Raw genomic sequence first — 13245 nt, forward strand, 5'->3', positions numbered from 1 at the left:
TAGAAACCGAAATCAAATACCACAAAACTCCCTGAATTCAACCCCTCGTCCACTTGAACTTTACCATTATTACTGACTGTCTACCGAAGCCAGGGGGGATGGGTTTGGTTTGATGCCGGAAGCCGCCGCCGCCACTCACCGTGTGACGTTTCGTGAGAAAGTCTGTGGCGAGACGGTTTGCGTCGGATTCCGGATCTAGGCCAACAAAGCGGCGGTGGAACGGGAACCGCCCGACTGTCATCGACCTCCCCTTTCTTGCACCGATAAAAGGGGGTGAATTTGGTGAGTTACATCGCTTGTAAGTGTTGGTGAGAGCTGCTGCCGTGGCAGAGGGGTGAGAACCAAGCCTGTTTTATTTTCTGCAAAGGGCTTGAAATGTTGCAGTTTACAAGAGTTACACGATTTTGTCGGAAGAATGGGTGTGGGAAGGGAGGGAGGGGGTGGTTAAGTGATGAACCACGGACAAACAGACGTAAATCTCTTTCAAATTCCATAAATCGACAATTTAACCGTTTATTTGGTTGAACAGAAACTCACCACGGCAATTTGGAATTCACCACAGCTCATTAACATGCCGTTGACAGTTGTTCTGTTCACAACGAGATGAAGCGTTTTCAATGCATCTGTTTGTCTGTGGCCATCTCTTATTTGTTTATGGGTTCGTAGGCTTGGGCAGGGGCAACCAGAAGGACTCAGAGTTTAGCTTTGATCTTTTCAGAACGAATCAAGATGAGCATTTTTCACATTTTTGGTTGCTTCTTTTATGTCAGGGCCGTGTTTTGTTTAGAGGTGTGATGTAAAGGTTTTCTTTTTTTGAAGTTGTGGTTCGCATTCAAGTGGCGCACTTTGTTAGAGCTGCTCTTGAGCTTGTCGTTTAGGGGGTAAATTGACTTGTTGTTGCTTGTAAATATTAAGTGGTAAGAGCTGTTGAAAATCTGATGATTTAACACGATTTGTATTCAAAGAAAATAAATAATTTCAAGCAATTGTCATGATCATTAATCGTAAAAATCAATCAATATAACAGTCAACTTTAACTATAAATTTGTCTATAATTATTTTCAATTAATTATCACTTTTTTTGACAATCATTTTTTTATTTTAGGCATTTTTCAATATTTTAAGAATTTGAAAAAAATCTTATACAAACCAAAACCAAAACCAAAACCAAAACCAAAACCAAAACCAAAACCAAAACCAAAACCAAAACCAAAACCAAAACCAAAACCAAAACCAAAACCAAAACCAAAACCAAAACCAAAACCAAAACCAAAACCAAAACCAAAACCAAAACCAAAACCAAAACCAAAACCAAAACCAAAACCAAAACCAAAACCAAAACCAAAACCAAAACCAAAACCAAAACCAAAACCAAAACCAAAACCAAAACCAAAACCAAAACCAAAACCAAAACCAAAACCAAAACCAAAACCAAAACCAAAACCAAAACCAAAACCAAAACCAAAACCAAAACCAAAACCAAAACCAAAACCAAAACCAAAACCAAAACCAAAACCAAAACCAAAACCAAAACCAAAACCAAAACCAAAACCAAAACCAAAACCAAAACCAAAACCAAAACCAAAACCAAAACCAAAACCAAAACCAAAACCAAAACCAAAACCAAAACCAAAACCAAAACCAAAACCAAAACCAAAACCAAAACCAAAACCAAAACCAAAACCAAAACCAAAACCAAAACCAAAACCAAAACCAAAACCAAAACCAAAACCAAAACCAAAACCAAAACCAAAACCAAAACCAAAACCAAAACCAAAACCAAAACCAAAACCAAAACCAAAACCAAAACCAAAACCAAAACCAAAACCAAAACCAAAACCAAAACCAAAACCAAAACCAAAACCAAAACCAAAACCAAAACCAAAACCAAAACCAAAACCAAAACCAAAACCAAAACCAAAACCAAAATTGCTGCTGCCAAACTTGTGTGGAGCCTTCTACAGGAAAATCTCTTTTTACGCGAATTTTGGTTTTGTCTTAAACAAAAATCGCGTGAAAAGAGTTTTCAATATTTTTGAGTTTTATTAAGAATTGTTATGATTTTTTATACACAGCAAAAAATTGAGTAATTTTGGAAGGTGTAGTTTAAGAAGGTTGAATATTACCTCTTTTATGATGTAATTTTACCTCAATTAAGACTGAAAAAGTGAAATTACACCAGAATAGGGGTAAAATTACACATTTTCAGAGGTAAAATTACACATTTTCAGGGGTAAAATTACAATGATTTTTTTTTCTGTGCATAATAATAATGTAATGACAGGTTATCGGGTACACGCAAAAAAGTCCGTTCCCGTAAACGTGAACAACGTACCATGAAAATGGAAACAAAGCAAATTTTATGATAAGATTTTGCACCGTGAACTAATGCATGTTTGCAATCGATTTTCATGAACGTTTGTTCACGAAAAACCATAACGCCTGGTCTGGTTACGTTTTTCCTGCCCCCGTAATCATAAACATCGTTCATGGTAACAGGAAACAAATCATACATTTGTTCACGCTCATGCGAACAAAAAGCATGAATTGTGGGCGGAGCCATAGCTTTGAAACAGAGACGAAGAACGTTCAGAAAACATTTAACGGGAAAGTGACAGTTGTAGGGTATCATTCACTGATTACGTGACGAACTATTTAATTCTCGGGTACGGATTTAGTTTTCTACAGTCAGTTATTCGGATGGCAAAATTAGATAATTTAACCGATTTTGGAATTTGTGGCCGCAAATGACAAATACCGAGAACCTGCCCAATTCGAAGGCAGCCAACGGACCCTGGCCCAACCTGGCCACTCCGGAACGGGACACCGGTTACCGGTGGCCACTTGGGGACACTTCGGAATTTGCAAGGAACCGGGTCATGTGACGTATCAAAATTCATCAAATTAAAAACTGTGACCATTTTAAGTGATACCAATGTCCTCTGGCCCAACCTGGCCACTCCGGAACGGGTCACCGGTTACCGGTGGCCACTTGGGGACACTTCGGAATTTGCAAGGAACCGGGTCATGTGACGTATCAAAATTCATCAAATTAAAAACTGTGACCATTTTAAGTGATACCAATGTCCTCTGGCCCAACCTGGCCACTCCGGAACGGGACACCGGTTACCGGTGGCCACTTGGGGACACTTCGGAATTTGCAAGGAACCGGGTCATGTGACGTATCAAAATTCATCAAATTAAAAACTGTGACCATTTTAAGCGATACCAATGTCCTCTGGCCCAATCTGGCCACTCCGGAACGGGTCACCGGTTACCGGTGGCCACTTGGGGACACTTCGGAATTTGCAAGGAACCGGGTCATGTGACGTATCAAAATTCATCAAATTAAAAACTGTGACCATTTTAAGTGATACCAATGTCCTCTGGCCCAACCTGGCCACTCCGGAACGGGTCACCGGTTACCAGTGGCCACTTGGGGACACTTCGGAATTTGCAAGGAACCGGGTCATGTGACGTATCAAAATTCATCAAATTAAAAACGGTGACCATTTTAAGTGATACCAATGTCCTCTGGCCCAACCTGGCCACTCCGGAACGGGACACCGGTTACCGGTGGCCACTTGGGGACACTTCGGAATTTGCAAGGAACCGGGTCATGTGACGTATCAAAATTCATCAAATTAAAAACTGTGACCATTTTAAGTGATACCAATGTCCTCTGGCCCAACCTGGCCACTCCGGAACGGGTCACCGGTTACCAGTGGCCACTTGGGGACACTTCGGAATTTGCAAGGAACCGGGTCATGTGACGTATCAAAATTCATCAAATTAAAAACGGTGACCATTTTAAGTGATACCAATGTCCTCTGGCCCAACCTGGCCGCTCCGGAACGGGACACCGGTTACCGGTGGCCACTTGGGGACACTTCGGAATTTGCAAGGAACCGGGTCATGTGACGTATCAAAATTCATCAAATTAAAAACTGTGACCATTTTAAGCGATACCAATGTCCTCTGGCCCAATCTGGCCACTCCGGAACGGGTCACCGGTTACCGGTGGCCACTTGGGGACACTTCGGAATTTGCAAGGAACCGGGTCATGTGACGTATCAAAATTCATCAAATTAAAAACGGTGACCATTTTAAGTGATACCAATGTCCTCTGGCCCAACCTGGCCACTCCGGAACGGGACACCGGTTACCGGTGGCCACTTGGGGACACTTCGGAATTTGCAAGGAACCGGGTCATGTGACGTATCAAAATTCATCAAATTAAAAACTGTGACCATTTTAAGCGATACCAATGTCCTCTGGCTCAATCTGGCCACTCCGGAACGGGTCATCGGTTACCGGTGGCCACTTGGGGACACTTCGGAATTTGCAAGGAACCGGGTCATGTGACGTATCAAAATTCATCAAATTAAAAACGGTGACCATTTTAAGTGATACCAATGTCCTCTGGCCCAACCTGGCCACTCCGGAACGGGACACCGGTTACCGGTGGCCACTTGGGGACACTTCGGAATTTGCAAGGAACCGGGTCATGTGACGTATCAAAATTCATCAAATTAAAAACTGTGACCATTTTAAGCGATACCAATGTCCTCTGGCCCAATCTGGCCACTCCGGAACGGGTCACCGGTTACCGGTGGCCACTTGGGGACACTTCGGAATTTGCAAGGAACCGGGTCATGTGACGTATCAAAATTCATCAAATTAAAAACTGTGACCATTTTAAGTGATACCAATGTCCTCTGGCCCAACCTGGCCACTCCGGAACGGGTCACCGGTTACCGGTGGCCACTTGGGGACACTTTGGAATTTCCACGGAACCATGTCATGTGATGTATCAAAATTCTTCAAAATAAAAAATATTTCCATTTCAAGCGAAACCAATGTCTGCTGGCCCAACCTGGCCACTTCAGAACGGGTCACCGGTTACCGGTGGCCACTTGGGGACACAAAAATACCAAAATACAAAAATACAAAAATACAAAAATACAAAAATACAAAAATACAAAAATACAAAAATACAAAAATACAAAAATACAAAAATACAAAAATACAAAAATACAAAAATACAAAAATACAAAAATACAAAAATACAAAAATACAAAAATACAAAAATACAAAAATACAAAAATACAAAAATACAAAAATACAAAAATACAAAAATACAAAAATACAAAAATACAAAAATACAAAAATACAAAAATACAAAATACAAAAATACAAAAATACAAAAATACAAAAATACAAAAATACAAAAATACAAAAATACAAAAAAACAAAAATACAAAAATACAAAAATACAAAAATACAAAAATACAAAAATACAAAAATACAAAAATACAAAAATACAAAAATACAAAAATACAAAAATACAAAAATACAAAAATACAAAAATACAAAAATACAAAAATACAAAAATACAAAAATACAAAAATACAAAAATACAAAAATACAAAAATACAAAAATACAAAAATACAAAAATACAAAAATACAAAAATACAAAAATACAAAAATACAAAAATACAAAAATACAAAAATACAAAAATACAAAAATACAAAAATACAAAAATACAAAAATACAAAAATACAAAAATACAAAAATACAAAAATACAAAAATACAAAAATACAAAAATACAAAAATACAAAAATACAAAAATACAAAAATACAAAAATACAAAAATACAAAAATACAAAAATACAAAAATACAAAAATACAAAAATACAAAAATACAAAAATACAAAAATACAAAAATACAAAAATACAAAAATACAAAAATACAAAAATACAAAAATACAAAAATACAAAAATACAAAAATACAAAAATACAAAAATACAAAAATACAAAAATACAAAAATACAAAATACAAAAATTCAAAAATACAAAAATACAAAAATACAAAAATACAAAAATACAAAAATACAAAAATACAAAAATACAAAAATACAAAAATACAAAAATACAAAAATACAAAAATACAAAAATACAAAAATACAAAAATACAAAAATACAAAAATACAAAAATACAAAAATTCAAATGGAGTACGGTCCTTTTAGGACGGGAGTTGGAGCTAGGAAATTTTTTGAAGTTTGTGTAGGTGAATTCAAATCTTGTTGGCAAGCTGATGTTGGAATTTGAGTCGCTCAAACTCGAGAAGTTGGAGTCAGAGTCGCAAAAATTTCAGAAGCCAGAGTCGATTCCGACTTCATAAAAACTCACCTGACTTCGCAACCCTGCTTTCATATATATTGAAATATTTAGATACTTGATCTTCTTCGATTCTTAATATACTTGCATACATTAAGAACTTAATATGCATTAAATACTTGGAATTATTTAAATATTTTAAATAATTTTAAAATATTAAATATTCGAATACTTCAAATACTTTGAATAATTTGAATACTTTGAATATCTTAGAAACTTTTAAAACCTAAATTACAAGAAATACTTGAAATGCTTGAAATACTTGAAATATTTGAAATACTTTAAACACTTGAAATACTTTTTATACTTAAAATATATACTCGAAATACTTGAATTTTTAAACACTTGAATTGAATTACCTATTTTGGAAACATTAAATACTGTAATATTTCTTTAAAACATTAAATACCTGAAATTCTTGAAATTTCCGAAACACTGAAAATACTTGATCTGCCCCTGTTCACATAAATGCCCACATGCATTGTCATCCAGCAGTTTGGCTCAAAATAATGAAAAATCGAGTCTGGACTGTACTTTTTCTTGACATAATACTCCTATCTATGCGAATAATTGCCCCCTTACATAACTTACCTTAACCACGCGAACATGCCCCAGAGGCCAAACTGTCGAAAAACTAATAAGGCTTTTGATAAATTCAATCACATATAATTATTTTATTTTAAAAGAGAACTTCCTCAAAAGTCTCTCTGAAAATCAACACGCACACCAATTCCACCAACCAGCTGGCCAGCACGTCAAAACACGTCTGATTTCCCAAGCGTTACTGGTCGACTTCGAAAAAGTAACGCAATCTGTTGGCTTTAAACAAGGATCACAAATTCGTGAACTAGTTCATAACCCCATGAAGTGCATATCATGATTTCATGATTTTTGTACCATGATTTCATGAATTTGTTCACGTTTCCATGAACACGCTTGTTTGCTAAATTCGTGATTTTTTGTTCATGGCTACGGGAACGCATTTTTTTGCGTGTATTCAAATCAGCTTCAATTACCTACGCTGGATACTCTGCAGCAGGTTGAGCTAATCTGGGTTATCCTAGAACTTCAGGAAGTTATGAACTGAACTGAATCTACCTGTTCAACAAGGGTCTGTACCGGTGTATTCACCACCGTGATAATTTCAGGTAGCTTTCGTGACCTACCTTGTGATCTGTTGGAATGTACTAGGTCATCCAAGAACTCACGGAAATTATGGCCTGGATATCTACCTGATCAACGGGGGTCTGTATGGGTGAATTAACAATCGGTATAGCTTCAGGTAACTTCAGTGAACCATGATGGAAACTCTCTGGCATATTGGATACTTTTGGGTCATCCAGGAACTCCCGGAAGTCATGGCCTGGATATCTACCTGATCAACAGGTGTCTATATGGCTATATTAACCGTCTGTATTGCTTCAGGTAGCTTCAGTGGACCAAGACGGGCATTCTGCGGCATGTTGGATTGTTTTGGGTCATTCAAGAACTCCCGGAAGTCATGGCCTGGATATCAACCTGATCAACAGGTGTCTACATGGGTATATTATCCATCGGTATAGCTTCAGGTAGCTTCACTGAACCACGATGGATACGTTGGAGTACTTTGGATTGTTATAGGTCGATGAAAAGCTATACCGATTGTTAATTCTCCCATATAGACCCCCGTTGATCGGGTAGATATCCAGGCCATGAGTTCTGGGAGTTCCTGGATGACACAAAACATACCAACATGCTGCAGAGTGTCCATCTTGGTCCACTGAAGATAAACCGATGGTTAAGATAGCCATATAGACCCCCGTTGATCGGGTAGATATCCAGGCCATGACTCTCAGGAGTTCCTGGATGACCCAAAATCATCCAACATGCCGCAGAATGCCCTTCGTAGTTCACTGAAGCTACCTGAAGATATACCGATGGTAAATATTGCCATATAGAAACCTGTTGACCAGGTAGATAAACAACCCAACATGCTGCAGAGCATCGATAGTGGTCCACTGAAGTTACCTGAAGCTATACCGATTGTTAATTCACCCATACAGACCCCCGTTGATCAGGTAGATATCCAGGCCTTAACTTCCGGGAGTTCCTGGATGACCTCGTACATTCCAACAGAACGCAGCGAGTCCGTCGTGGCTCACTGAAGCTACCTGAAGCTATATCGATGGTGAATACAGACGGAAGTTCTTATAACATCCCAATATGATGCAGAGTATCCGTAGGTCACTGGAGCTACTGATGGTGAAAACCCCGACTTTGGTCCCCGTTGAGCAGAAAGATATGACCATAATGGTTAAGACTTCCGACCGCTTAAAATCGGTTCGCGTTATTTTGAATTTTTCGCGTAAAAACCCGCGTGAAAAAAATCCGCGCTAAAGGAGGTCGCGTAAACAGTGGTTTGACTGTATTGGTGTATACCATATTCTTTTTTTAAGTCACCTTTTATTAAACGATTCTCGATTTACACAACTTTTTTTAAGTTATGACTTAAAATGAGAATGAACATGACTTAACTTGAGAATCTGACTTAAATCAAGAATCTTTGGGATTTCGTAATTTGTCGGAGTATTTTCAAAATGTATCAATTAGGGGAAATATACCCATTCTAATCACTCTAAGCATTTCGACCCATTCTCATCACTTTTGTAGTTTTCCGCTATTAAATCAACATTTTTAGTTACATAAACAGTGGAGAGTTGCTTGCTCACTTTTATTTGAGCTATTTGTTACTTTGGAACAGTAAAAAACACTTTATGAAAGCTGTAATTCATAATCAAAGTGCTGATAGGCCGATAATAGAAATAGGCTGAAAAAGGGTATAGTTCCCCTAAATATTGCTTAGTTATGTTATTAAAACATTTTCGCATGGTTTTGAAACACCTGGGATGTTCTAGTCCATCCGAAACTTCCGGGAATTTTGTGAAACTGGCTTACCAAAGAAACTTCAAAAATTTTGACAACGGATCCTACCCAGACTGCTTCAGTGAGTGCGGTAGGCTACCGTACATTGTTGTAACAACTTTTTGGGATGATCTGGATCATCCAAGGATTCCCTGGAGTTATGACCTGTGGGTCTACCACCGTAACAAGCCAGATGTCGACGGATTTTAATCCTGTGACATACCCGCATAGCTTCAGTGAGTATGGTAGACTACTTTCCACATGTGTTGAGATGTCCTGGGTCATCCAAGAACTCCCTGGAGTTAAGATCTGACGGTCGACCACCGTAACAAGCCAGAGGTCGACGGATTTTTATCCTGTGACATACCCGCATAGCTTCAGTGTGTACTGTAGACTTCATTCCTGGTATGTTGGGATCTTCCAACAAGTCCTTGGATGACCCAGGACATCCAAACACAAAAAACGTCAACAATACGCACTGAAGCTATGCTGATATATTCCGGGGTCTAAAACCATCCAGCTCTGGCTTGTTACGGCGGTAGATCCACAGATAACTCCAGGGAGTCCTTGGATGACCCAGGACATCTTAAAACATCCGTCGACCTCTGGCTTGTTACGGTGGTAGACCCACAGGTCATAACTCCAGCGAGTCCTTGGATGACCCAGATCATCCCAATAAGTTGTTACAACAATGTACTACAGCCTGCCGCACTCACTGGAGTAGTCTGGGTAGGACCCGTTGTCAAAATTTGAAGTTTCGACTTGTTTCTTTGGTAAGCCAGTTGCACAAAATTCCCGGAAGTTTCGGATGGACTAGAACATCCCAGGTGTTCCAAAACCATGCGAAAATGTTTTAAATAACATAACTAAGCAATATTCAATTGATACATTTTGAAAATTCTTCGACAAATTACGAAATCCCAAAGACTCTTGATTTAAGTCAGATTCTCAACTTAAGTCACGGAAATTCTTTTTTTTAAACGATTCTCGATTTAAACACCCCCATTTCGTTGTGCAAATCAAGAATATGGCACAAAAATGCTTTTTGGTTTCAGGGATGCCCTTAAAAAAATTCGAGCCATTTCGAAATTTTTTTGAAATCCAATTTGAGAGTTCAGCAACTCACCACGGCCATTGCAAATTTCACCTCAGTGAATTCACTCGCGTTTGACAGCATTTGCTTGATGTTTTATTGCAGAATCTTTGATAATTTTGTTTAAAAAAAAACATCGCCAATGTCTAAATTCACCCCTGCAGTAACTTCCTCACCAACCGATCAAAACAAACACACACACACACGCAGAAGTGTGTCACATGTGTCTACCGTGTCCCAGCACGTGTCCCCCCCTTCCCCCTACCCCACCCAGAGTTACAACTGTCAGCCTGAGTATGTAAAGAGTTACTGACGATGACGGCGACCCCCCCCCCCCCCGGCAGGGTAGGCATCGTGCACCACACTTACACTTGCGCGCACTCGTATTGGTGCAATGGTGCACTTTTTTCGCCGTGCACTGCTGATAACAGTCACGGTTCAAGAGTGGTGAGTTTTGGCTAGTTTTGTTTGGCGACAGCACGCGCGGCGATCGGAGTTGGCGGCGAAGCCGCCGAATTAAAGTGCGACAAGTTGTGTGTTTAGAGCTTTTGACGTTTTCGAACGCAGGTGAGTGACTGAGTGGTCCAGGAGAGAGTGAGTGCTTCTTCTAGTTGGGGTAGGTCATCGCGGCGCAGACGGTTTGAGTGACGGCGATGATGAGTGGCAGTGTGGTGAGTTCCGTCTCCGTCTGGTGCGCATGTAAACAAAGGATGTTTTTGAGGGGGGGGGGGGGGGTGGTGGGTTCCCCGTCCTGGCTGTCAGACGGGTGGTAAATATATGTACCTTTAATGGGTGTCGTTGAGGGGGGTGACGGGGAGAGCGGGTAGTAAAGCAGAGAGACCAATAAATTTAACGAGCTCCGTACGAGGAGCCTTCGTAAGCGGTTCGGGTGCACTTCGGTGCAGTCCGGCTGTAATCGCGCGCGCCTGGATGGTATGCAGCCGGGTGCAGCAGCAGCAGTTGCAATGGGCGCTTCGGGAGGCGTTCGGCATTCGGTGTGTTGTGTGTAAAGTTTGTTGATTTTTTGTCGGCGCGGGTATTGGGCAGTATCGTGGCAAGGCCGGGGGTATGGCGGCGACCATGTGCATCGCCCGACCAGCTCGCAGTAGCTGCATGGAACGCGTCGTTGTAGTCGTCGTCGTCGGGCGCTCAGCGGAGGGCGCTGCTCTGGTAGTGGTGAGTAAATAGGGTCGACCGACTTGGATGGGTTCCTGGACGGCTCACTAGTTGGTGAGGTAACTTGGTGTAATTGTGGTGTGGTGTGCGCGCGCGAGCGAGTCTTCCCGAACTTCCGTCGGGTGCCGCTCGCACACTAGCGTGTGGCCCGAACCAGGAAGTAGTTGGCTCCATTACATACATCCAGGCGCGCCGTCGGGCTGGATGCGCGCCCGTGTGTATGCAACCGCGCTCGCCCCCTCTCTCTCTCTTAGTAAAAATGGGATATTTCTCAGTACATTTAAAGTAATGTTGTGTCGGCGTCATTATTTAGTGCAGCGCGAGATTCCAAGCCGTAAAGGTCGTAAGTCGTGGTCGCTCCCTCACACTCGCTCTCTCTCTCGACGGTGTCGTCCTCTGGTGGTGGTGTGTTACACAACCATCCTGGATGCACTTCCTGGTTGGACGTCAACCGGTGCAGTTGCGTTGCGCCCGCCGAGCAGGCAACCCGCGTGTCGTTTGCCCAGCGCCATCTCGTGGCAGCCGTCGTTTCGTCGCCGTCGCGCCGCAAAGTAGACAGTAACGGAGCAGCAGCAAAAAACGCACAAAATTCGCCCGTGTGTATGCAATTGTGTCCTGGTGCGTGTTACATAATTGAGTGCGAGTCTGTAATCGTCGCGTGTGTTTGTGTCTGTGTGTGCCGTGCTGCATACCGTTAGGCGCTCTTGTGCAAAACGGTTGAAAGAAAACGGTGACAAGTGTGTGTGTGTCAGTGTGTCTTGTTCAAAACTAACCAAAGCGGGGTCAATTGGGTGAGTGATTCGGGCTTGTGAGGAGCCCCCCCCGCCCCCCAGCTTAGCGAAAATACAGCCCCTCAAGAGCGGCCGCCGCAAGGGCATCCCGCACAAGTCCGCGCCAGCCGGCCCTTCGACGGTCAACGAGGTAAGAACTCAACTTTAAAACTAGGCACAAAAAGTAATTTCCGCCTGCAGTTAGGCAAAACCACTCCGCATCGCGCTGACTTTGGGTAAATATGTCGCGCTTGTGTGTCATTGAAAAAAAAAAAAATACAAGGAAGAAGTAAATCAGTGTGAGTCGTGGTGTTGCACATGCATTCAGACGGGGGGGGAAACGGTTTTACATCGGGCCACCCGACGACGTCGTCGTCGGGAAGAGTGCAATCGGTCGCGAAGACTTTTGCGCGAAGTTGAGCGGGTAGTTGTAACGCGAACGCTGTAACGCGAGGTTGCGTGGCGATCATGGGGGGGAATTCGATGTTTTTTTGTAGTAATTTTTAGTTGTTAGGCGTTTATTTTTAAAAATTAATTTAGTAAAAAAAAAATCATGAAAAAATTAGGATAAAGTTCCACTTTAAAAAAATCATTTATGCATCACTACAGAAGTGCAATTTTTGTCTAATTCCTTCACAAAAATAAATTAGAAAAATCTGTTTCACGAAAAAATATCATTCTTTTTAGACACCTTGAGACAGAAAAAACAACTAAAATATTACCTTTGTTGAAATTTCGACAGATATTCTAAGATGAAAACATCAGAAATTTGGAATTGAAACCGAACCCTACTTCAAGATTTCACCCTTCAACTTTTGAAAATCAACTACAATTTGTTGGAAATATGTGAATCAAAGATATACCGTAAAACGGGGTGACTTTGATAGGTTTGCGATTTTTCCGCAAAATGAAGAGTACAATTAAAATACGTACGGAATTGTTTAGAATCCTGCTGACCGTGGTAGAGAAGTGTTCAAAGTACCTCAAGAAGAACTTTTCATAAAGTTTTGAAGAGTTTAAAAAGTTAGTTAACCATAGTTAAGAAAATGTTGGTGATAGTCATTATTCTAAACTTCTCAAAGTGTCATGATTTTCTCAATGAACATGATTTTGAATCGGA

At 40.7% G+C, this 13245-nt stretch overlaps 1 protein-coding gene across 1 annotated transcript in view; it reads left to right on the plus strand.

Annotated features, from left to right (window-relative positions):
- The first annotated feature begins 12113 nt into the window (after nucleotides 1-12113).
- Nucleotides 12114-13245, plus strand: part of LOC120416924 (sex determination protein fruitless) — a 456860-nt gene continuing 455728 nt past the window's right edge. The window contains exon 1 of the mRNA XM_052706115.1: nucleotides 12114-12276. The gene's annotated coding sequence lies outside the window, so the exon portion shown is untranslated. The remainder of the gene's footprint in view (nucleotides 12277-13245) is intronic.

Source organism: Culex pipiens, chromosome 1, assembly GCF_016801865.2.
Source record: "Culex pipiens pallens isolate TS chromosome 1, TS_CPP_V2, whole genome shotgun sequence".
Lineage (NCBI taxonomy): Eukaryota > Metazoa > Arthropoda > Insecta > Diptera > Culicidae > Culex > Culex pipiens.